Source organism: Notamacropus eugenii, chromosome 1 (genome assembly GCF_028372415.1).
Source record: "Notamacropus eugenii isolate mMacEug1 chromosome 1, mMacEug1.pri_v2, whole genome shotgun sequence".
In the NCBI taxonomy this organism is placed as follows: Eukaryota; Metazoa; Chordata; class Mammalia; order Diprotodontia; family Macropodidae; genus Notamacropus; species Notamacropus eugenii.
Window position 1 is genome coordinate 130,961,098 of NC_092872.1, and position 26,429 is coordinate 130,987,526.

The 26,429-nt window shown below is 41.0% G+C and overlaps 1 protein-coding gene across 2 annotated transcripts in view; it reads left to right on the plus strand.

Moving 5' to 3' along the window:
- The first annotated feature begins 13,990 nt into the window (after positions 1–13,990).
- Positions 13,991–26,429, plus strand: part of PIAS1 (protein inhibitor of activated STAT 1) — a 242,001-nt gene continuing 229,562 nt past the window's right edge. Inside the window, exon 1 of one of the 2 annotated variants that reach the window (XM_072615000.1) lies at positions 13,991–14,295. The gene's annotated coding sequence lies outside the window, so the exon portion shown is untranslated. The remainder of the gene's footprint in view (positions 14,296–26,429) is intronic. The other variant, XM_072615018.1, reaches the window with a different exon arrangement.

Genomic DNA, 26,429 nt, shown 5'->3' on the forward strand with positions numbered 1-26,429 from the left:
GAAGTCAAAGGAACTAGGATTAAAACCAAGAATCACCTACCCAGCAAAACTGAGTATAATACTTCAGGGGAAAAATTGGTCTTTCAAAGAAATAGAGGACTTTCAAGCATTCTTGATGAAAAGACCAGAGCTGAAAAGAAAATTTGACTTTCAAACACAAGAATGAAGAGAAGCATGAAAAGGTAAACAGCAAAGAGAAGTCATAAAGGACTTACTAAAGTTGAACTGTTTACATTCCTACATGGAAAGACAATATTTGTAACTCTTGAAACTATTCAGTATCTGGGTACTGGGTGGGATTACACACATGCACATGCACATGCACACGCACACACACATAGAGAGTGCACAGAGTGAATTGAAGAGGATGGGCTCATATCTTAAAAAAATGAAATCAAGCAGTGAGAGAGAAATATATTGGGAGGAGAAAGGGAGAAATGGAATGGGGCAAATTATCTCTCATAAAAGAGGCAAGCAAAGACTTATTAGTGGAGGGATAAAGAGAGGAGGTGAGAGAAAAAACATGAAGTTTTACTCTCATCAACATTCCACTAAAGGAAGGAATAAAAATGGCACACTCATTTTTGGTATGAAAAACCTATCTTACAATTCAGGAAAGTGGGGGAGAAGGGGATAAGCAGGGTGGGGGGGGGGGATGATGGAAGGGAGGGAATGGGGAGGAGGGAGCAATTTGAGGTCGACACTCATGGGGAGGGACAGGATCAAAAGAGAGAATAGAAGTAATGGGGGACAGGATAGGATGGAGGGAAATATAGTTAGTCTTATATAACACAATCATTATGGAAGTCATTTGCAAAACTACACAGATTTGGCCTATATTTAATTGCTTGCCTTCCAAAGGGAAAAGGGTGGAGAGGGAGGGAGGAAAAGAAGTTCGAACTCAAAGTTTTAGGAATAAGTGTCAAGTACTGTTCTTGCCACTAGGAAATGAAATAAGAAATACAGGTAAAGGGGTATAGAAAGTTATCTGGCCCTACAGGACAAAAGAGAAGATGGAGACAAGGGCAGAGAAGGATGATAGAAGAGAGAGCAGATTGGTGATAGGGGCAATGGGAATGCTCGGTGTTTTGGGGTGGGGGGAGGGGACAAATGGGGAGAAAATTTGGAACCCAAAATTTTGTGAAAATGAATGTTCAAAGTTAAATAAATTAAAAAAAAAAAAGAACATGAGCTCTTTGAGAGCAGGGACTCTCTAACTTCCCTATTTGTAACTCCAGATTTTAATACAGCACTTTGCATATAGTGAGGGCCTAAAAAAACCTTTGTTAATTTATCTGTTATGTAAAGGTTCTTATTTTTATGTATTTGATGCAGTATGTCATCTATCTTGAATAACAGACTTTTATCAGAGATACTTCTGCAAACATTTTATTCCCAGTTAGCTGTTTCCTTTCTTATTTTAACTGCAAAATTTTTTGTGTGCAGAAGATTTTCAGTTTTGTCATCAAAATAACCTCTTTTCATCATGAATTCTTTGGAAATGTCTTGGATATTTTATCAGAGTATTTATCAGAGTAGTGAAGTCTTTCATAGTTGATCATCATTACAATATTGTGGTTACTGTGCACAATCATCTCCCTTCACTTTACATCAGTTCATATAGGTCTTCCCATGTTTTCATATGCCACTATTTCTATAATATATTTTAAGCCATCTCCTCCTTTAAAATGGAGGTTGCTAAATCTTGTGTGATGCCAACTCTGGTTCCATGATATTTGAATTTTTTCTTTCTACCTGCTTGAAGTATTTTCTCTTTAACCTGGGAGATCTAGAATTTGGCCATAATATTCCTGGGAGTTTTAATTTTGGGATCTCTTTTAGGAGATGGTTGATGGATTCTGCCAATTTCTATTTTACTTTCAGGGTCTAAGATATCAGGGTGGCTTTCCTTGATAATTTCTGGAAATATGGTTTCTACGTTCTTTCTTTGATCATGGCTTTCAGATAGTTCAACAGATCTTAAATTATCTTTCCTAAATCAATTTTCCAGGTCAGTTGTTTTTCCAATGAGATAATTCACATTTTCTTCTTTTTTTTTTTTTTCATTTTTTGACTTTGTTTTATCATTTCTTAATTTCTCATGGAATCATTAGCTTCTACTTGCCCAGTTCTAATTTTTTTGAAGGGTCAACAATCACTTTAATCAAGCACATGTATAATTCCTTTAACCAAGCACATATATCATTCACCTAGTTTGGGGAGTCAGCACCCTGAACTTCAAAGAAAATACAGAGAACCCAAAGATCAACAGACATGTCTTCCCCTGCCTGAATTCAACAGACAGTTTGACCCCAATTGTCTGATCATAGTTACCAGAGAGAGAAGCACTGAGATCTGGGTTTTCAAAGTCAGGGGACTCCTTAGTAGCTTCCCAGAGTCTTACTCTGGTCAAATAAACACTTCCAGTCAGTAAGCCCCAAAGTAAACAAAGATCGACAGACATGGCTTCCTCTGCCTGAATTCAACAGACAGTCAAACTGTCTGACCACAGTTACTGGAGAGGGAAGTACTGACATCTGAGTTTTTTTTCTTTTTAATTATTATTAATTCATTTGTTTTCAGCTTTCTACAATCACTTCCATAAGTTTTAGATTTTCTCCCCTTCCCTCCCTGAGGTGGTGTGCAATCTTATATGAGTTCTACACATACATTCTTATTAAACAGATTTGCACATTGGTCATTTGCAAGGTATGGACCTGCTGTTCATGCTTTGCTTGCATGTCTCTTTCTCTTCCCAGCTTTTCCTCCACCTCTCTAACTTGATTTTCAAAATCCTTTTTGAGCTCTTCCATGGCCTGAGCCCATTGGGTGGGCTGGGATACAGAAGCCTTGACTTCTGTGTCTTTCCCTGATGGTAAGCATTGTTCTTCCTCATCAGAAAGGAAGGGAGGAAATGCCTGTTCACCAAGAAAGTAACCTTCTATAGTCTTATTTCTTTTCCCTTTTCTGGGCATTTTCCCAGCCAGTGACTTGCCTTCTGAATATTCACTTCACACCCACTTGGCCTCCAGATCTGCCCAGCCAGAGCTTGGGATCTGAGATTCAAATGCTGCTTCCCAGCCTCAGGGCTTTGGGTGGGGGCAGGGCTGCTATTCAGTGTGAGATTAAGTTCAGGTGCTCAGGTGGGGGCAGGGCTGCCTCACGGGCTCAGTTCCCTCAGGGGATTTATGCAGAGACCTTCAACAATGGATCTGAGCTCCTGCCTGCTTGGGGAGCCCAGGTCTGCTCCTGCCTCCACTGCTGCCTCCTGAGGGGGCCTGAGTTATGGGGACACCCCACTCCCATCTTGACCCACCAAAGAGACTCTCTCACCAACCTTTCGGGCCCGTGGGTGGAGGGACACGCGCGGCCACTGGCGATCCTGTCCCTGAAGCCCGCTTGGATCTGCTCCTCTCAGCACCACACGGCCAAGGCTCGGCTCTGGTCCACAGCGCGACGGACCTTTTGCGAGAGGTTTGCAGGGCTCTCTGGAACAGAAATCTCGTCTGCTCTGCTGTTCTGTGGCCTCTGCTGCTCCAGAATTTGCCAGGAGTTCTTTTTTACAGATGTTCTATGGGCTGTGGGTTCGGAGCTATGTGTATGTGTGTCTTTCTACTCCGCCATCTTGGCTCCTCCCCCCTCAATTTTAATTTTTAAGGAATTATTTTCTTCAGTGAGATTTTGTACCTCTTTTTCAATTTGTCCAATTTTGCTTTTTAAGGCATTCTTTTCTTCTGTAAATTTTTGTCCTTCTTTTACCATTAGGTCAATTCTGTTTTTTTAAGGTATTATTTTTCTTTAGTATTTTTTATGTCTCTCCTTTACCAAGCTGTTAATTCTCTTTTCATAGTTTTCTTGTATCACTCTCATTTCTTTTCTCAACTTCTTCTCTATCACTCATCTCTTTCTCTAATACTTCCAGGAATTCTTGTTGGGCATGGATCCAATTAGCATTTTTCTTTGAGATTTTTTGGTAGCTGTTTTCACATTATTGTCTTTTTCTGAGTTTATGTCTTGGTCTTCCCTACCATTGTAGTAGCTTTTTATGGTCAAATTATTTTTTTTTTGCTCATTTTTAAAAATCTATTTTTAAATTCTGAACTTTATGCTAAAGTTAGCCTCTGCTCAGCTGGGAGTGGGGAGCCTCTGTCAGGCTTTTTCTTGCTATTTTTTTCAGAGCTATTTCTAGGGATCTGTAAGTTTTCTGTACTTTGAAGGTGGTAGAATCCCAGCAGAGGTGTAGTAACTGCTCTCCTGGTCTGTGCTCTGGTCTTTATTTAAAGAAGGACCCCTGGTCTCCTGGAGCTAGCAATTTTTTGCTTTGGTACTGTGACCAGAGCCCTCCCTTGCAACCAGTCACCAGTGCTATTCTCTGCCCTGGAACTGTGTGTGGGCAATAGAGTTGCCAATCAGAGCCAGCTGTACCCAGTGCCAGCAAAGGGTCCCCTGTAATCTTTCTGATCACTTGTCTGACCCTCTTACCATCTCTGGGCTGAGAACTCCAAAAGCTGCTGCTATTGCTGTGGCTGTTTCTACCATTGCCACATGTGGGGGCTATGGACAGACCTATGTTACAGACTTCTTTTGCCAATCTCTTAAGTTTTCTTGGATCAGAAAAATGCCCCAAACTGACTTTTTTTTTTTTGACTGGCTACTTCAAAATTTCATTTGAGGCATTATTTTAAAGTTGTTGGGAGGGAAATGTTGGGTGAATTCAACAAGATGGCTAATTTGCCATCTTAGGCTCTTTAAAATCCCCTCTCTCTTGTTACTTCTCTGGGTTTTTCTTATCCCATCAAGATCAGCCTTCGCCTATAATTAACAAGTTCAACAATCATTGTCTTCCATACTTGAATTTCTCACTCTCTTGTCCTTCAGTTCATGAATTACTGATCCTCAACCCTGGATTTCCACAACTGCCTACCTTCACCATCCCTGTTTCATGGGGCTGAACATTGCTGGAAGAAGTCACACAACAGAGAGGTGGTGAATTAGAAGTATATAAGTATTCAGACTTGGCCAATGTGTTGCTTTGTATAGTTGGACTTTCTTGGTGAATAGAAGGGCTTCTGTTTTATGGGTGGAGAGTTCTAGTGATGCTTGAAAACAGAAAAGAAAGAAAATTTTGTCAATCAGTTTTTTTAAATGTACATATAGAAGAGAACAGAAGGAAGTTCAGTAGAGGTCCAGACAAGCAGGGCAGTTTTGTTTCTATCACATTAAATTTAACATACACTTTAAAAGTATACATAATAAACAATTTCATAGACAATCTTTTTGAGTTTGTCTTTTATATTTGTTCATCTTTGTTTGTGATTAAGTTCATAATAAAAAATAAAATTAAAAATGTTTTAAAGCTATCCTCTTTTAAGTTTAATCTGCATATTTAACATTTTATCCATCACTTTCTTAAATTTAGACATTCAACAAAGCGATACACTTACCCCTAATTTGTAGCCTTTGCTAATTTGCAAGATGTCAATGTCCACACTACAAATTTAACAATCAGCTCTCACAAGCTGGTATGAGCTGGTCTGGCACACTCCTGGCTATGCCACACCCAGAAGTGAACTTGGTAGTGGGAAGAAAATTTGTAGCCACCACTTCAAATTTGAGCCCACTCTCCTGAGGGACCAAAGTATGGAGGAGAGTATGCATTAGTGGGAGGGAGGGAAGGGAGAGTACATCTGTTCTTCTGTATCGAGGGCAGTGATGATTTCCTTTTCATCTTTTTATTCTTGGGGTTTACCATCTTGAAGCATGGTAAAGTGTATACTGTAATGTTTACTAGATGTCTGTTGAATTGGCTCTGTTGAATCCCACTCACATTTTCTCACCTAGTCCCCCCATCTAGCATCCTTCGAGGGCACACACAGAATAATAGCCCACATGAGTTCAGTCCCAATCTATGAATATTTAGAAGCAAGTGAAAAAAACTGAGACTTGAGCCCATGACCTTGATTTCATTTTCAAAGTGCTCTAACCAGCTGAACTGATCAGCTGTAGCATTTCTTTCTCCCCACTCCCAAACAGTATCCCAAAGTCCAATGTACTTAGTGCCCCATCCTGTTCATTCATTTGACATTTATTAGACACCTATTGTGTACCAGGTGCTATATTAGGCACTAGAAATACAAAGGCAAAAAGTGTTAGCCCTTCAGGAGTTTATATCCTGCTTGACATTAGAGGGTTCATAAATCATAAGGGAGAGTCCACTTTTAGGTACATGGAAGTCTTTAGGATCGTATGGGAAGTCAAGCAAAAATATGGTTATCATAGGCTACTCACAATCCAACCTCATTCTTCTTAAGGGAAAAATGAAGTGGAAAATGACCTATTGTTATGAGGATTTTTACAATCTATTTTTTTTCATTTTTAAAAGCAGTAAAACTCTGAAAGAAAGGAGTGTATATCTGTATGCATACATTGTAAATTTATAATAATGATATTACTATAACAATCTAAGATTTGTAAAGCACTTTACATATATTGTCTTAGCTGATCTTCACAAGTGGTCTGTGAGATAGGGGTTATTATCATTCCTACTTTACAGATGAGGAAACTGAGGCTGAAAAAGATTTAAGTAACCTGCCCAGGGTCACACAACTAGTAATTGTCTGAGCTGAGATTTGAACTCAGGTATACCTGACTTTGGGGCAGTGAGGTGGCACAGTGGAGTCAGGAATGGTTCATCTTCCTGAGTTCAAATCTGACCTCAGATACTGTGATCCTGGGCAAGTCACTTAGCCCTATTTGCCTCAGTTTCCTCATCTGTAAAATGGGCTTGAGAAGGAAATAGCAAACTACTCCAGTGTCTCTGCGAAGAAAATCCCAAATGCATCACGAGTCAGACAAAACTGAAAAGCTACTGAACAACAATAAATTCCAGACTCCAAGTATGTCTATGTTGTAGGGTAGACCTTATAAAAGTGGGCATAATATATGGCTGTCTACATAGTGTGATTTGATTTGTGCCAAATAGGGTCTCAGAACAATTTCCCCAAACATGCTCTTTGTCATGGTGACTAAAACTCCATCATTATCACTTTTATTTCTTTGTATATTAAATACTATTCTGACAATAAACCTGGATTTCCATCTATTTTTAAAGCATCTGATTTAAATTAGATTTCCCTCTTCTCCTATTTCAAAAACAAATACTCCTGAGAAGGGGGAACATCTGAAGTATCATCAGCTAATACCTTAGTGGGGATAATAGCTAACATAGGGTCTAAAGATTGGTATACATCATCTCTTGTGAAACTGACCACAACCTGGTGAGATAGGTATATGTTATAAGACTCCTGTCTCCTCCCTTTGCAGATGAGTAAATAGATAAATGAAGTGACTTGCTCAAGATACTTGCTTAATAAGTGTCCTGGCTAAGACTTCAAACCCAAGTTCACACTTCTTTACACAAAACCATGCCCCCTCCCTTTAGTTGGTAGCCAACTGAGAACAAGGCTCAGTTTGCGGGAGGGGGTAAAGGTTGAGGGAATAAGACAGAGAGGTTGACTAGAAAAAGACAGAAGCACCAGAAGGAAGGAGAGGGCCACTGTGAAAGGAGCTTTAGGAAAAGGCAGGAATAGATTAAAGACAAATACTGTGAACCTGAAATAGTATTAGCTGATCCTGTGTTGGATGACTCCCTTTCTCTCTCTCTCTCTCTCTCTCTCTCTCTCTCTCTCTCTCTCTCTCTCTCTCTCTCTCTCTCTCTCTCTCTCTCTCTCCCTCCCTCCCTCCCTCCTCCTCCCTCCCTCTCTCTCTCTCTCTCTCTCTCTTTTTCTCTCTCTCTCTCTTTCTCCCTTTTCCTCCCTCTCTCCTTTCTCTCTCTCTCTCTCTTTTTCTCTCTCTCTCTCTTTCTCCCTTTTCCTCCCTCTCTCCTTTCTCTCTCTCTCTCTCTTTCTCCCTCCCTCCCCACTTTTTCTTCCTCCTTTCTTTTCTCCTACACTTTCTCACTCCCTCAGAAGTGAAAAGAAAGAAGTAAGTACTCCAATACTCTGATCACACTCTCCACAGCATCACCATGGTCACTTTGTAATCACATACAGCAGTTGGGACCATAACCAAATGCACAGAATTCTTCCATTGTCCAAAAAACTCTTTGCTCTTTTCCCTAGAGATACAGGTCATGAGGAAGAAAGGGGGAGGGGATGGGAGAAAGGTAGTCAGGGGCGGCCAACAACACAGGGAGTATGTGGGCACATTTCCTTGGGTTTCTTTTTAAAAATGTGGTTGAAAATAAGATGCTGGATTTCAAAGTCTCAGTGGGTCTGCTTGCCTTCCTGGAAAATGCAATATAGACAAAGACTTGGGGAATGTTTGAGCAGGGGGTGGGGATCATAGACAGCATCTAATCCAACTCTAAAATTTGACAGATGAATAAACCAAGGCCTAGAGAATCCGTCAGTCAGCCAACAAGCACTCATTAAGCATCCACTTCGTGCAACCACCAGGTTACCTTCTGGGGGTATGAAGAAAGGTGCCAACAACTCCTGCCCTCAAGGGGCTCGCTTTCTAAGGGACAGACAACAAGAAATAAGTGGCTGTATGAAAGATCTGTGTGAGTGAATGGAAGGTGACCTCAGAGCAGAAGGCTCTGGCAAGGGGAAGGAAAGAAAAGGCCTCTAGTAAAAGGTGGGATATGAAGGAAGCTAGGGAAACTAAGGTAAATAAAGCATTGCAGGCAGAGTGGGATAGAGACTAAGGATTGATGTGGCATAACGGAGAGTTGTCCTCAAAGTCAGAAACATCTGCTTTGGACACATACCATCTGTGTGACTCTGGACAGGTCATTTAACTTCTCAATGCTCAGGTAACTCTCTAAGACAATAACTTTACAGAGAAGGGGCTCATCTATGTTGGTACAGAAAATTTCCTCACTGGGTGTTTTCAATACCATTAAAATCACAGATATTGTCCCAGAAAGCAGCTGAGAGGCAACATGGCAGAGTGGATGGAACACTGAATGTGGGTTGAAATCCTTTCCCAGAGAGTGATTAGCTGTGTAACTCTGGCCAAGTCATTACATGACTCAGTTTCCTTATCTGGTAAATGTTGGGGTCAGACTTGATGGCTTCTAGGGTCTATTTTCTATGGAGATGGAGGGGCCTGTGTAACAAAATAGTATGGAGGGCCAGTGGGGCTTATCAAGAAAGACAGTTAGGTTAGGAGGAGCGGAAAGGTTTAAAGGGATGTAAATTTTGTTTGGGACCTGGTGAAGTTGGGTGGAACCTTCAGGTGGATGTTTAGCAGGCAATTGGAGACTCAGGACTGTTAATCAAAGGAGAGACTGGGGCTGAATATATAAAGCTGATAGTCATCAGGATAGAGAGGAGACTGCAAGAGTAAGTAACCAAGTCAAAGGGGAGGATGTCCAGTGAGAAGAGAAGTCAGGCTAAAGCTTCAGGGGAATGCCTACAATTGGAACAATTTTGCAGTTCTGTTCTAGGGTCTGGTGCTGATTTCCTTAATCTAGTAGGTTAATACTAAAGTAATTATGAATACCTAGATTTCTACTCTAAGGTCAGTCAATAAGCATTTATTAAGTGTTGACTACACCAAGCACAGTGAGTAGAGCAGGGCTAGGGTCAGGAAGATGAGTTCAAATCCAGCCTCAGACACTTAGTAGCTGTGTGATCCTGGGCAAGTCACTTGACCCTATTTTTCTCAGTTTTCCTCATCTGTCAAATGAGCTGGAGAAGGAAATGGCAAACACTCTAATATCTTTGCCAGGAAAACCCCAAATGGGGTTAGAAAGAGTCAGATAGAATTTAAATGACTGAAGAACAAAAAACACTAATTGTATGCCAGGGAAATAAAGAAGCACAGATGAGGAGGGAGAAAATTCCAGGCATGGGGAACTGAGGTGGAAGATGGAGGGTCCTGTTTAAGGAACAGTACATAGGCCAATGTAGCTAGATAGTTAAGTATGGAAAGTAATAAAATATAAGCCAGATTATAAACTTTGAAACATCACATGGAGGACTTGGGGTGGGGAGGCAATCAGGGTTAAGGGACTTGCCCAAGCTGAACAAGGTATTGTGTCTAAGGCCAAATTCGAACTCTGGTCCTCTTGATTACAGAACTGCCACTCTTTGACCCTGAAGGTAACAGAAAGCCACTGGAGTTTTTTGAATTAGAGGTTATATGGTCAGACTCAGACTTTAGGGAAATCACTTTGGCAGCTGATTTGAGGATAGATTGGGGAGGGGAGAGTATTGAGACAGGGAGAACCGTCCGAAGGTCATTGAAACAAATAGGTTATGTGGGGTGAATGAGATTGGGGTGGGGAGTCAAAGATAACGCTGAGGTTTTGAGGTGACTGGAAGGATAGTAGTGCTTTCAAAAAGTATCAAGAAATTTGGATGGGGGAAGGGTTTGTGGGAAACAGAATGAGTTCTGATTTGCATGGGTTGAATTTGAGATGTCTGTGGGATATCCATTCAAGAAGTCTAAAAGGTTATGTCAAATTGCTTGCCTTTTTAATGGGAGAGGGGAGAGAACTTGGAATGCAAAAATTGAAAAAAAAAGAATGTTAAAATTGTTTTTACATGTAATTGGAGGAAAATAAAATATTAAATTAAAAAAATAAAAGGCAGCTGGTGATGTGAGAGACTGGAGATCAGGAAAGAGATTAGGGCTGAATGCATAGATCTGGGAATGATCTGTACAGAGATGACAATTGAGCCCATAGGTAGGAGCTGATAAGATCAGCTAGTATGGAGGGAAAAGAGAAGAGGAGCCAGGATAAATCCTCAAGGAAAACCTACAGTAGGAAAGCATAACTTGGGTGAAGATCCAACAAAAGAGATGGAGACAGAGTAGTCAGGTAGAAGAAGACTCAGGAGAGTAGAGTGTCATGAAGAGACTGTCTAAGAGGGCTAACAGATCAATAGTCAAGAAGGATAAGCAGTGGATAGAGCACCAGATGTGCAGAGAAGAGGACCCAAGTTCAAATCCTAGACAAGTCGCTTAACCCTGATTGCCTCAAAAAAAAAAAAATGAATGAGAAGAGGCAATTAGATTTGGCAATTATGAGATTACCAATAACTTTGGGGAGGGCACTTTTAGTGACATGATGAAGCTGGAAACCAGATTGCAGATGGTTTACAAGAGAGGAAATGGAGACACTTGAAGTCATTGCCTTTCTCAAGGAGGTTAGCTGGAAGGTGAGTTGAGATATGGGACAATAGCTAGCAGGGATGATTGGATTAAGACAGGGTTTTGTTTTTTAAGGATGTGAGAGACTGAGCCTACTTCTAAGCAGTAGGGAAGGAGTCAGGAGAGACTGAAGATGAGAGGTGGGAGAGAGAAAGAGAGAGAGAGAGAGAGAGAGAGAGAGAGAGAGAGAGAGAGAGATCTGCAGAAGAAGGGAGAGGATGGGAACAAACAAACAGGCATGGAGAAGGGTGTAACTTTGGCAAGGAGAAAGATCACCTCTGCTTATGAAATAGGAGAGAAGGAGGAGATGGCGGCAGATGTCAGAGGGATGGGAGAAGAAGTCTTTGATTTGCCAAAAGTCACATAGCAAGTTAGTTGTAGACTCAGGATTTAAACCCAGGTCTCTGAATTCCTATTCAAGTTTTCCATTATCCCTCCATAGCCCCTTGTGGAGGTAAATTTAAAATAAGATCATCATTATCACTGTACTACTTAAATATTTAAGAAGTAAGAGTTTCAAACTATCCAAGAGTGATAACAAAAGAATCTGAGAGAGGCCTAACAGTTGGAGAACACCTTTGGGGCCTGGATCGGGGTTACTTTTGCCCACATGCAGTCTCATCAGACCTCAAGAAGGGCCCCCTTCTGATTCAAAAACAAGACTCATGCCTTCTCTGACCTGGCTTTCTTGATGCCTAAAATGCCTGTCATGGAGGACAAAACCTGTCTTTTCCCAAGGAGACCGCAAAAATTTGTACATTGCAAGTTTCCCCGGATGAGACTCAAATTCATTTATCCACTGGTGTAAATAACTGATAATAGAATCTTTTCTGAGAGCAGGACTTTTCCCAAAGAAAGTCTCTTCTTGAGGACAATTCTGGAGACCCAGAGCAAATTTAGTTGAGTTGACATGTGGGGAGTGGGGGATCAAAACTGGGCACACTACATGCTGTTTTCCTGCATCCATCTACTTCATTTTGCATTGGTTCAAACAGGCAAGGTCATAACTTAAACACATTATTTAAGTACCTTAGCACACAAAGACAAAGTAGAAAGATTAATCATGTCTATACATTGTATGCATACACATGTATGCATTACTACTACTACTTCTGCTACTACTAGCCAGAATCTAGTGCTTTAATGTTGAGAAAGTATGTTACAAATATGTTATTTGATTCTCACAACAATCCTGGGAGGTAGATGCTATTATTAATCTCATTTTACAGATGAGGAGCAAGAGCCCAGAGGGATTAAGTAACTTGTCTAATGTCACACAGCTAGTAAATTTCTGGGGCAGGATTTGAACTCAGGTCTTCTGGATTTCCAAACCCTAAATAGCTTCTATAATGGACATATCTATCTCCTCCCAAGGAAGAAACTCCTTTTAGGCTGGAGTCTCTCACCTTTCTCTTCAGTTTCTCTGTCACAGCACAAGAGTGGTAGAAGTTCTATGTCTTATTATGAGCCTTCTATCTCCCCAAAATAGGAGGGCTGAACAAAGGTAATTAACCCATGACTAGATTAGGGAATACTGAGAAACTTTGGTGATTCTTACAGCCACATGGGCAGAAAGGGACCTAGGATTGCTTCTACAGGTTCTTAGGAATGACACGCCGAGGTCAGCTTATGTTCCCTGTCTGTTACTAAACCCTAGTACTGAAAATGCCCTCCCAGAGACTAAGACTCATGTTGTACCTAATTACCTGTCACAAATCAAATGAGGACATCAGCAAGGGGGCAGATGTACCTCAACTGCCCTTGTGGCTCTCACTCTTTTGTCTTTCCCACCCTGAAAACTCCATGCCCAAGTACACCTATGTGTACCTTGGCATAGGTCCTTGAGAAATCATTTTAAGTACCCTTTGTCCCCAAAACCTTCTGAGAGAGATAGTCTTTGAGAAAAAGCCAGCCCCAGACTTATTACATCTATTTCACTTTGGATGGGAATTTTTCCAAAGTATATTAAATGATTCCCCACCTTCTTAAATAGCTTAACCTCACAGCACAAGCTACCTGCCATGATTACAGTTGCTATTCAATCTTTCAGTTGTATCTGACTCTATGTGATCTTATGGACAATTCTATGGGATTGTCTTGGCAAAGATACTGAAGTGGTTTGCCATTTCCTTTTCTAGTGTTTCCTCATTTTACAGATGAGGAACTGAGGTAAATAGGGTTTAGGTGACTTGCCCAAGGTCACACAGCTAGTGAGTGTCTAAGGTCACATTCGAACTCAGATCTTCCCAACTCCAGGCCTGGTGCTCTATCTACTATGCTATCTAACTGCGCCATGATGATACCATAAAAGAGGCACAGCTTTGCAGGCTATTAAGGCATGTGGGGCCCCAGACTGCTGTACTATTTGAATTCTTCTGTCTGTTTTACATAAACTTTGGTCACTCCCTTTGCTGCCAGGCTGCACCTTTTCATTCCCTGCTTTGATCAGCATACCTGCCTTTTAGAAACCTCTCATGTGCCACCTTTCTTTCTAATTTTCCATTTCCTTTCTGGATACTGAGAAATCTGGCCATTAATTTAGAATCATGTGTATATTATGAATCAGTGTGTACAAAGCTAGAGGCTCTCCTCTGAGTAAAATATCCAAACTTTATCCTATGGATTTCATGTCATTATTTTGGTAGCTCAGATACCCTCTTCCTTCCTTCAGTGTTCTGTCTTGTATCTTAGTTATGGTTGTCAGATGAGTGACTACTGCACCACTGCTCCATCTGTCTCTCACCCCCAACCCCCCAGTTAGTGAAGTGTTATTGTAACCAGTAGTTAAGTAAGAACTAGGGAACAATTGTATCATAGATTCTAACAGAATGTTTACGGAGCTCTTCCAATGTGGCAGGCACCGGGTTAAGTGTTCAGGATACCAATACCAGGAGTTTAAATTGTAACACAGAAAGACAATGCATCAAGTGGACCTGGAAAGCTACAGGGAGCACGAGTGGCAGCATGGAGGAAAGAACACCAGAAAGTAGCGGGCAGGGCTGAGTTCGGGACAAGATACAGCCGAAATTCAGTTCTCAGAGCCCAGTTTTCCAGGGGCAGAGTACAAGAATCCTATGAGAAGGACAAGGGATGGCTGGAGAGTAGGCGACATGATGTGGAGATGGGGGCAAGGTAAGACAAAGGCTCAACCAATTAGAGCCCAGCGTCTCAGGGACAGAGTCCATTTGGAGACAGAGGGACCATAAAAGTAACATAATCCAACACTTTCATTTATGTACAAGAAAACTTAGACACAGGGAAGTGGTTAAGTGACGCCCCCAAGATCAATGGATAATAAATGATAGAGCTGAGATTTGAACACACACCCTTATACTCTCAACCCAGCATATTCTTTCTATTGTGCTAGACAGGGGCAGGAGTGAGGTTGGGGTGGGAACCTTCTCCAGAGTCACAGTTATTGGGTGATCTATTTAAAATCATTAAGCACTGCTCAGAAAGAGTTAATAAAACTGCTACTGTCCCTAAAGGAAATATATCAGGAAAGAGGTCACGTTGCTCTTGAATTCAGTATGAAAACATTGGTTTATGAAAGCAAACCACCATGAGTTATGGAAACCTGGACTCATCATAGCCAATGTACCCAGGATGCTCAGGATTTTTTTTTTTAATTTAAGCATTTGACCTACAGAGCCTGGAATGTGCTTTGGAATTAGCCAATGATGAAGTATACTTTTCATCTGAGACTCTATTTTCCATTTTCTCTTTCTTTTATTTTGAAGTTGGCTCGGGTTTTTAATATTGCCTCACAGGTGTGGGGAGCAGCCACTCAGCAGTACTTATAAAGAATGAAATGGATTTAATAAAATAAAATCCCTTCCCAAGCTCCTGTGGACTCCAAAATTCCTGTTCAGAGGCCTGAGTCAGTGCATTTAGTTGATCAGAGATTGAATCCAAGGTCACACACACACACACACACACACACACACACACACACACACACACACACACACACACACACGTTGATATACACACACCCTTCTTCTTCATCTATCCTAATCCTAGATTCCTTTCAGATCCTAACTCAAATTCCTCTTCTTCCAAGACATCTTCTCAAATTTCCAGAGCCTACATTGTGTAACACTCCGAAATCTTGGTTGTTCTCTAAACATTTTCTGTCTCTTCAACTTGTCTACTGAGTAAGGTTAGAAATTCATTGAAGGTGGAAATTATAGACAAAGAGGTTTAAAAAAATGGTTTGAGCTAGAAGGCCCTTAAGGGATCCTGGTTTGTTGAGAGCTGTCACTTAGTGGGCTGCTCAAAGTCATCCCTCTAGTGACTTTGATCCGTAGCCAATCTATTTTGATTCAATTCAGTTCTCTTCAGTATAAGGAATGTTTCTGAAGTGTCTATGGAGTATAGAAAACCCATGCTGGGAGCTGGGGGAGATAAGAGAGTTTACATGAGTTATGGTCCCTGCTCCAACGTGTCTTACAATCTAGTGGTCGGTAGGGGAGGATGGGATATAATGATACTCCAAAAAACATAATACTGCGGCATCTATTATTTGATTTTGGTACAAATATGTTATTTCATTTCTGTAAGGAACTCCTGGTATAGAAGCTGCCTCCAATGGTGCATATCAGCTACTGATCTACAATTTATGATCTGTTGTAGATTTTTTTTTGCACGGGAGGGGAGGGGTGGGGGCCACAATAGGTCATAAGACTATAGAATCATAGGCAGGACTGGAAGATACCTTGGAGGCTGAGTTCAACCCTTTCATTGTACATATAAGAAAATTGAAACCTAGAGAACTTTAAGTGACTTGCCCAATGTCACATGGCTAGTATCTGAGGTGGATTTTGATCCAGGTCTTCTGAATTCCAAGACTTACTCTCTATCCATTATACCACACTACCTCTCTGGGCCCATTTAGCTCAGGATCACATACCTGGTATATGTCAAAGGTAGAATTTGAACCCAAATCTTCCTGATACCAAGACCAGTCCTCCAGCCAAGATAATAAGCATTATGGGAGTTTGTAAACAGAATACTTTGTGAAGGCTGAGGATACAAAGAGATCACCAGTGAGGGAAATCAGGGAAGACTTCAAAGAGGCAGGGGCATTTGAGATGAGAATTAAAGTATGGGTAGTTATTCAAAAGAGCATAAGAGAAGATTGCAGGCAGAGAGAACAGCATGGGCTGAAATGGAAAAGCATTGGACTGGCATGCACATGGCAGCAATGGCTAGCATTCTATTTTTACTAGAACATAAATTACATGAAAATGAATAGAATAAGATAAGGCTGTAAAACAATGGCAGCCCTAGATTTTGAGAGACCTTGAATGCCAGACTAAGGAGCTTCAACTTTGGTCAGTAGGCAGTAGGGAGCCATATAAGACTTTTGAGCAAGGGAATGACATGAACACATATGCTTAAGAAAGAGTTATCTGGAAATAGCACAAAGGAGGGAGTGGGTATTATGAAAGGTATGACTAGAGATTTGTTTGAAATTCTAGAATGAAAGATTGCTCTTACAAGCTTAAAAGAGAAAATTAGAGGGGATAAAAAATACTTCCTACTTTACAGAACTGGGAACTCTTAGAATAGTAGTGTAGCAGAAACTGGATTGGAGTATAAACCATGATGGGGCAGCAAGGTGGCACAGTAGATAGATCTCTGGGTCTAGAGTCAGGAAGATTCATCTTTCTGAGTTTAGATCTGGGCTCAGACACTTACTAGCTGTGTGACCCTGGGCAAGTCATTTAACCCCGTTTGCCTCAGTTTCCTCATCTGTAAAATGCACTGCAGAAGGAAGCGGTGAATCCCTCCAATTCTTCTGCCAAAGAAAATCCCAAATGGGGTCCCAGAGAGTGAGACACAACTAAAATGATTCAACAACAATGGACCATGCAGTGCTGAATCTTTGTGCTGGGGACTTTCAGGGACTCTAGGGTCATGTGTGATTCAACATTAAAGACTCTCACACTTTGGGATAATAAAGCAATCTAAACAGATATCTGTTCTATATCGTTCATTGAGTACCTCTTTATTCTCCCCTTTGAAGAGACCCTAGGCATGGGCTCAAATCTAAGGTTTAAGAAATTTCCTTTGGGATTCTGGGGTAGGGGTGTAAAGACCCAAAGAGCCAAAGAGAAGAGAGCTTAATACCTTTTATGGGGACAGAACTTGACCACCATACAGAGTCTCCTAAATAGTGAAAGAGTCCTTTGTACCAGCAGTGGGATATTATCGTTACCTTCAAATCACAGAATTTCCAAGTTGGAAGGGACCTAGGAGTCTCAACTGCCCAAATTCCCTTCCCAGTGTAGAAATCTCCTCTACATTATCTCAGATAGTTGATAAGCCAACCTTTGACTGACCCCTTCCAGAGAGGGAAGTCTCAAGCATTTCCAAGGAGGTACATTCCATTGTTGAACACTGCTAAGCGTATGAAAGTTTTTCCATATATTCAGCTAATAACGATCTCTTTGTAACCTCTTCCTGCACACTGTTGCTAGTCTTGCTCTCTGGAGCAACAGAAAAGGAAGATCTATTCTAGACACACAGTAGAAAAAGGACTAGACTCAGAACTAGGAAGATCTGAGTTCATATCCTACCTTAGACACTTACTAGCTGTGTGAGCCTGGGCGAAGCACTAACTGCTCAGAACCTCAGTTTTCTCATCTATAAAATGAGGATAATGATAGCACTTCCCTCACAGGGTTGTGAGAACCAAAGATAGATAAACTACTTTAAGCCTTACATCACTCTAGCTTTTATTATTTATCAATCATCACACCAAAGAAGTGGGAAGACTGAGAACAGAGAAAGTGGGCAATACTGTCCTCGCCCAAATCACCCCTTTGTTAACCATAGGTAGGATCTGAGGGACAATTCTGACCTTTTTATGCCCCTTCCTTCCTTCCTTCCTTCCTTCCTTCCTTCCTTCCTTCCTTCCTTCCTTCCTTCCTTCCTTCCTTCTTTCCTTCCTTCCTTTCTTTCTTTTTCTTTCTCTCTTTCTTTTTTTACCATTCTTAACAGTTCAGAGCCAGCCAAAAGAAAATTTGTCACAGCTACCAAGTGACTTGATGAAGTGATTTGATATGCTGGGCATGCAAGGGGGAGAATTCTCCCCCTGGCACCTTAACAGCTATTGATGCAGGTGCCCTGGTGAAGGTTAGATTAAAACTGCCCTGAGGGGCCCATTCTGGAGCCAAAGGGGAGAGACTGGGAGCTTGTACATCCATGAAGAAAGTCGAGAATGTGGTTGCTAGAGATGTCTCCAGCTACTTTGTGGAGAGTGGAATAGAACAGATCTTCCCTCCCTCAGACTGGTCACACACCCGTTAGGGTCATTCCACAGCTCCCCAGCTGGCCAAGGCCCCCCTTGGGAATCCGCTGGACTAGCAGAGTTTGGAGACAGACAACCTGACCTTGATTACCAGCTCTTCTGCTACTGAGTACCCGTGACCTCGGACAGGTCATTTAAACTCTGAACTTCAGTTTCTTCATCTGTAAAAAAAAGGAAGAGCTTAGATTACATGCTATCCAAAGTCCCCCCAGCTCTTAATCCCCATGATCCTATAAACCATCAGGTCTTTCTCTGTAAAACGGGCCCCATTCTGATGGGGTTTTTTTTATCAGGGTTCTTTGGTCATTCTGTGACCTTTGGGAAAGAAAAGAGGTCTCTGCTGTCACTGCCTCCTACTACCACAACAAAGACGGCATAGTCAACTTCTGTCTTCCTTCCACTATTAGCAAACATTTTAGAGGGCAACTTAAAAAATTCCAAACTTTGTAACCATTAACAAGAAAACAAGTTTTGCCTTTCTCTGTCTTCCCAGCACTTAGCATAGTGCCTGGTGCACAGTAGGCTCTAGAGAAAAGCTCAAAGGTGATGAAATATTCAGATAAATGAAACCAAATTTAAAATACCTCATATTTAAAGCTAAGAGCCCCCATTGTTTATAGTTTATTTTAAATGTATATATTAATTTTAATAAAACAGTAAAAAGCGTAGTTTGGATTATATGTGTTCTGTAAATTGTTTTTTCAGTTTTCTAGTTGCCGTAATCATTTTTTTATATTCAGTGTAAGTATTGTCCTACTTTCTTCATCTCAACATATTATTCCGTCTTTCCATTTATCTTTGTATTTTCACATTTGTATTTTCTTATGGTGTAATAGCATTTCATTATGTTGACATCCCACTATGCTATTACAGAAGCAAATTGACTTGGAGTCAGGAAGCTTCTTTACATAGTCAGCCTTTGCCACTTGTTGGACATATGAGATGCTTCCAGTTTCTTCTTCTTACGGATAGAATGGCTATAAATATTTTCGGGCAAGTGGATTCAATTGCTCCTAATAACCTCTTTAGAAGTGGGATCACTGGGTCAAACAAAGAGTACGCATCATTAATTAAGCAAGCATTTATTAAGCATCTATGTGGTAGATAGTAGGGATCCAAAGACAAAAAATAAAAATGACCTCTTCTCCCATGAAGCTTGCACCCCACTAAGGCAGATAAAATGTAAACAGATTAAATAAACATGAGACATTTTGCAAAGAGTGATACCACTTAACAGCTGGGAGGGACCAGGAAATGCTTCCATTATTAGTGCCTCAGCTGAGCATGGAAGGAAGCTAAGGACTTGGGAGGGGGGGTGATGCCCGATACACTCCAGGCATGGGGCCTTTGCCGAGACAGAGGTGGGAGAGGGCATGAAGAGTCAGAGGGGTAGCAAGATCAATGCAATAAGGAAATTAACATAAATTTGGAAAAGTAGGCTGGATGGGGCAACTAGATGGCTCAGTGGATAGAGCACTAGCCCTGGAATCAGGAGGAGCAGAGTTCTAATGTGGCCTCAGGCACACAACTGTGTGACCCTGGACGAGTCACTTAACCTTGTTTGTCTCAGTTTCCTCCTCTGTAAAATGAGCTGGAAAAGGAAATGGCAAACCACTCCAGGATCTTTGCCAAAAAAACCCCAAATGGGGTCATGAAGAGTTGGAAATGACTGAAATAGCTTCGATCTCTCGTTCTAGGGCTAGTCCAGCCAAACCACTATACCAGATAGCGCTACCTGGCCTCTTAATACAACCCCATACCTTTTCTTCCCTGAAAATCTCATCAGCCACCCCAATCCTCAGTGTAATTATAAAAAATAGATTATAAGAAGTTGTTTGCAAAAAGGTCCCTGTTCTCTCCTCTTCTCCCTTCTCAAATCCAGTGAAGAAGCCCTGTTTCCTAGACTTTGATACCAGCCTCATTATTTTCCCCCTCCTCTGCCAGAGGCAGCTGATGGTACAGTGAATAGCTTGCTGGGCCTGGAGTCAAGAAAACTTCAGTTCCAATGTGACCTCAGATGCTTAGTGACCCTGGGCAGGTGGTCACTTAGCCTCTCTGTCCTTCAATTTTCCCATCTGTGAAATGAGATTGATAACAGCACTTCCCCTGCAGCATTGTTACGAGGCCCAAAGGAGATGATATTTGTAAAAGGTGCTTAGCACTTAGTAGGTATTGCAGAAATGCTTCTTTGCTTCTCCAGCCTCAGCCCAGCTGGTTGGCTCTGATAATACAGTCCGTGGAAGATAAAAAAAAACCAAAACAAAAACAAAAACCCAGAGTCCTTCCCTGCTTTATCTTCCCTCTGAAGCACAAACAGACAAGAAGGCTAGATGCACAAACTCTTCTCCCCACATTTCTGTGGCCAGACTGGCTCCTCAAATGATTTGTTTAGGGAGACCTTTTGATTAGTGTACATGTCAGAGATCTGCTCCCAGGCTCCTATAACACTTTGTTCTTCAGGATTTCCAAGGACTAAAGAGCATATGTTCCAACAAAGCAAACACACCCAACATGCAAAGCAGGCAGGCTTATTTCTGGGCACATTCTCCAGTTTGTGGCCCTCTCCTCTGGCCTAATATTTCATGCAGGTAAAAACCCTGGTTAGAATGAAGAGCAAGGGCAGACCTGACCAGTAGACCATAGAGCAGAAGCATCTAAAAACAGGTAGAGGGGCTGCCAGGAAAGGAAGCAGCCAAAGAGGAAATGGAACAGAAGAGTCATAGGTTCTCCCAAGAGTCACATCATCTCAGTGGTACGGATAAAGTGCCAGGCTGGGGAGTCAGGAGAGATTGAGAGACCTAGGTTCAAATCCTAGTTAGCAGACTAGTTACTTCTGTGAATCATTTAACTTCTCCAATACTGTTTCTTCATCCATAAATTGAGAGGATTGGACTTGGTCACCTCTAAAATCCCTTCCAGGTCTAAGTCTACTGCAATTTCTCATGGAGCAGCTGGGTGGCGCAGTAAATAGAGCAGTGGGTCTACAGTCAGGAAGATTGGAGTGAAAATTTAACCTCAGACTCTTACAAGCTATGTGACCCTGGGCAAGTCATTTAACCCTGTTTGCCTCAGTTACCTCATCTGTAAAATGAGCTGGAGAAGGAAATGGCAAACCACAATAGTATCCTTGCCAAGAAAACCCCAAATGAGGTCATGAAGAGTCAAACCAGACTAAAACGATTGAACAAGAACAACATGTAACCTCTCACTTGGTTACAGTAGTAAGAGAAGAAAGAGAAAAGAAAGAGAAAAGAGGCAGAAGACTTTTTACTGAAAAACAGGGTGAACGTAGAGTTTTTCTTCATTTCAGCTCTAGTAACTGCTGCTTGAACCTGGCTAGCACAGCTTCTTATATGTACAAGGGGTGTGTTCTATATCTATATTTGTCTGTGTGTATATATGCACATATACACACAAATACATACATATATACATACACACATACCATATGTAGATGTGTATATTTTATATGTAGTATATATTACATACCATATAATACATTATATTGTATTATATTAATTAAATTATATCATATCATATTATATACATATATATCCATATCCATATGAGATGTCTAAACATGTAAACAGGTGTCTGGAAGGGAGGTATGGTAATATGATCTTAGGACTGTACTGACCCACCCCATACCCCCATCTCCTATGATTTCTGTCTTGAGGACAACAGGAGATGGATTCGTGAAACTGACTGTTTTGTTCTCCAATCTCTTAGAGAGGGGTATCAGACTATCTGCCCCTCTCCCAAACCTGCTGATCTAGAGTTTCAGAACAAAGCCCCTTTCCTGGCTATTACCTTTTAAAAGAAGGACAGTTACTTCAAGCTTATAAACTCTGGCTTGATCCCTTTCCACCAAATGCTGGTTACATAAAACACAATCACATACAGTGAAGAGTAAATGAATCTATTTATCCAAACAGTAAACAGAAATGCAAATTCTACAGATTAACATGTAGTAGAAAATACACAAGAATGAACATGTTCTTTAGATGGGAGCAAAATGTGATCTCATGATCACAGTTCCACCAAGAAAGAAGCTCTGATTTCACCCAAGGTTTGGAATGTCTCCTAAGGAGGCAAGCTGGAAATCAAGGAGGTGTTGAGTTATCAGCTCAGGTTTGCAGTTTGTAAAGTCTGTCTGTTTGTCTTTCTACAAATCTGAAGTTGGTCCCCAAGAAACTCTGGTATTTCATGTGTCCTCTATGTTAAGAGATAAAGAATCTCTCCTCTCTTCCAAAGCCCTCACATGAACTCCACCTTCCGCATTCTCTCCACCAGTTAGGGAGAGTCCAATGCAAAATTCACCAAGCTTGGCTAGAACCTGGGTTACATTTGCAACCTTTGCTCAGTCAAAGAGTGACCATCCGACCTCCTTTATCTGTCACAGCAATGTAGAAACCTACCTGACCCTCTAGGCTGCTTATCTAAGGACATTCTGAGTAAAGAAGTGATGTCCTAATTGGCCAATTGAATCTTCCATCTGGATTGAGCTAACGATGCCAGAAGGTTCCTGTAGTCTCTTTGCAGTCTTTCCTAGGTCTCCCTTTGCTCAGGGGAACACATTTTTAATAAGTTATTTTTATTTCCATATTATGGTTCTCAGTGCCCTGGTGCTTTCATGATTTGAACCCATTTCCCTCCCCCCTCCTCTCTCTTTCTGTCTCTGTCTCTGTCTCTCTCTCTGTCACACACACACGTGTGTGCGTGAGTGTGCAGACAGGCTCAAAACTAAGTTAAAGGTGAAAAGAATGATCTTTCTTTAGTTCAAAGTTCATTCTCACAGAATTTAGAAAGAATGTTGAACGTTCTTAGGATAAAGGGTGCTTCATGTAACTGATAGGAACTTGCTGATACACGTCTCCTGCTCACAGTGTCCCAGAGGAGATAAATCATCTAGCATCATTAAACCAGATGTTGGTATCAACAAAAGGAGCACTGGTTTGGGTAAATAGGATTACAATCCAATTATTTCTGTGAGAGAGTTTTTCAGATGTTCAAGAGATTTGGGGTTAAGGTTTCAAGAAAAGGAACCTCACATAGTAAAAGAACATTGGATTTGGTTTCAGAAGATTTGCCTCTACCACTGACTTGGGCAATTCTGAATGAATCACTTCTTTGAAGACATAAAGGCACCTTGATGGTGAACTATAGGAGTATAATGTTGCATACCCAGTGAGACGGTGGCAGTTAGTTTTGCTGTGTCTACGTTATAAGGATTCATGGGGTGTGTGTGTGTGTGCATGTGTGTGTGTGTGTGTGTGTGTGTGTGTGTGTGTGTGTGTGTAGGTTTACATATCCAAAAACAACTACTGTAAAACAGAAAGTCACCCCGCTTCCCTGGACCTCCATTTTCCCTATCTATAAAATAAAGGAATTGGACTAGATTTCCTCCAGTGGCTCTTCCTACTCTACGATGGCTTTATTACCCCTCTTAACAGTAACAGTTGATGTTTGTATGGATCAATAAAGTTTACAAATCACTTTTCACTTTATATCTTATTTGATCTCCACAAACTTGTAAGTGTATTATCCTCATTTTGTAGATAAGAAAACCAAATCTCAGAGGGATTAACTTGATTTGTCCAAGTCAGCCACACAGCTGGAAGGTAGGCAGGATTTGAACTCAGCTCTCATCCTGACATCAAAGTCCAGTACTCTTTTTTACCAGTCATCTATATCTATAGCACCTATGTATATCTTTCTCTATATCTGGGGCAGTTAGGTGGCACAGTGGATAGAGTGCCAGACCTGGAGTCAGGAAGAGTCTTCTTCCGGAGTTCAAACCTGGCATCAGAGACTTACTAGTTGTGTGACCCTGGGCAAGTCACTTTACCCTGTTTGCTTTGGTTTCTTCCTCTATAAAATGAACTGGTGAAGGAAATGGCAAACCATGTCAGTATCTTTGCCAAGAAAACTCCAAGGACAGTACTGGAATGTTATGGTCCACAGAGTCGTACATGACTAAACAAAGGTATTATTTCGTTTTATTTTCACAACAACACTGGGAGGTAGAACTATTATTATCTTTGTTTTTACAGTTGAGGAAACTGAGGCAGATAGCAGTTTAATGACTTTCCCAGGCTTATACAGTTGGGAAGTGTCTGAGGTTGGATTTAACCTCATGTCTTCTTAGCTTCAGCTCTAGGGTTCTAACCACTGCACTACACAGCTACTTAGAATGTAGAATGTTTGCACTGAAAGGTACCTTAGAGATCATTCAGTCCAACTTCTCCATTCAACACATGGGGAAATTGAGTCCCAAGGAGATGAAATGACCTGCCCAGTCACAACCCTAATCATCACACACACAACCCACAACCCACAACCCACAATCATCAATAGATGATTAGATTAGATTAGAACTTAGTTCTCTTGAGTTCCAGGTCAGTGTTCTATCCACTCTACCATTCATGTTTTCCATATTCAGCAACCTGAGTCAAAAACGTGTTTATGCAGCCAGAACAAAAATCAAATAGTATGACTTCTTAGGAGTTCACTTAAGTTCTACTATTCAGGCCAATGTAATTCTTCGTATATTCTTGGAAGTTTGTTCTTGTTTTTTTTTAGAGCACAAATAGGATTTTTTGAGAGAAGGACAGCTCAGGTGTCTTAAGTAATGAAATGGAGAAGCTGCCTTCTGCATTAAACTGTTTGTAAATGTCAGAAACTCCCAACATTTTTTTAAGTCCAAGGAGAAAAAGAGAGAATTTTTCTTTGAAAAGGGAACATGGCAGTGGGTTATTTTAAGTGATTCAGTCCTGGCTCCTGATATTTGTCTCCTGGCAGATATAAAGGCAGTGATTGCCCATTCTTCCCTCCTGACCCAGTAACCAGAAAGAGATGAAAATGGAGCAAAAAAAAAATGTTATTTCTAGGAAATATTAAACATTCATCACCCAATGGCTACAGAGCAATAAAATCACTTGTTCACATACCAAATTATTTATAAGAAATCAATTTACAATCTATTTGTAGGGATGTGTGCATGTTATAATAAAGAACAAAAATTTTCTTCACTTCTGTCAGAGGAAACACTAAAAACTCACGCTTCACCCCCAATATATCATTTCCGATGTCAAGGTGGGGTTCTTGAAGTCTGAATGACCAGGGTCCTACCACTGGGACTAATTGGTCTCCAAGGCCCCTTAAGGACTAGATCAATGATCTCCTCTGATCTCCTGTACCAAGGGAAAGGTAGAAAATCATCCCCTGTGACTTAGGTACCCAAACATGAAACAGCGAAGTGAAGGTTAAATAAAAGGACTATTGCATAGGGATGGGAGGTAGACCAGGTGATCTCTTAAACATTCCTTCAAGTCTCAGGTTCAATTATAATATCACTTCAAGTCTCAGAGCATATGAGAGACTGTGGTATAGTAGAAAGGAGTATGCATATGGAGTCAGAAGCTCTAACTTCTAGTCTCAACATCTGCCATTTATTAGCTATATGGCTTTGGTCAAATTTCACCTTCCTGGGCCTCAGTGTCCTTATCTATAAAGTGGGAATAATAACATTTTAATTTTACTTACCCTCATAAGGGTTTTGTGAAAAAAGTGCAATCTAAACATGAGCTACTCTCATGTCAATGTGGTAGGGTTAAATTGAAATAGCATAAACCTTTATTTATTAACTCAGTTGGTCAATTAGTCAATCAGCAAGTATCTATTAAGGGCTTACTATGTGCCAATCACTGTGCTAAGAGCTGGGGATACAAAGCAAGACAAAAAACACAGTCCCTTAATAATAGAATAGAAGTTCCAGGAGTTTATATTTTAACAAAGGATATGAGGATAACATAACTATATACATACAAGATCCATACATAGTAGATGGAATGTGATCTCAGAGAGGGAAGACACTTGAAGCTGGGGAGGGTAACAAAGGCCTGCAGATGGTGGGATTTGAGTTAAGTCCTAAAAGCAGGGAAACTAA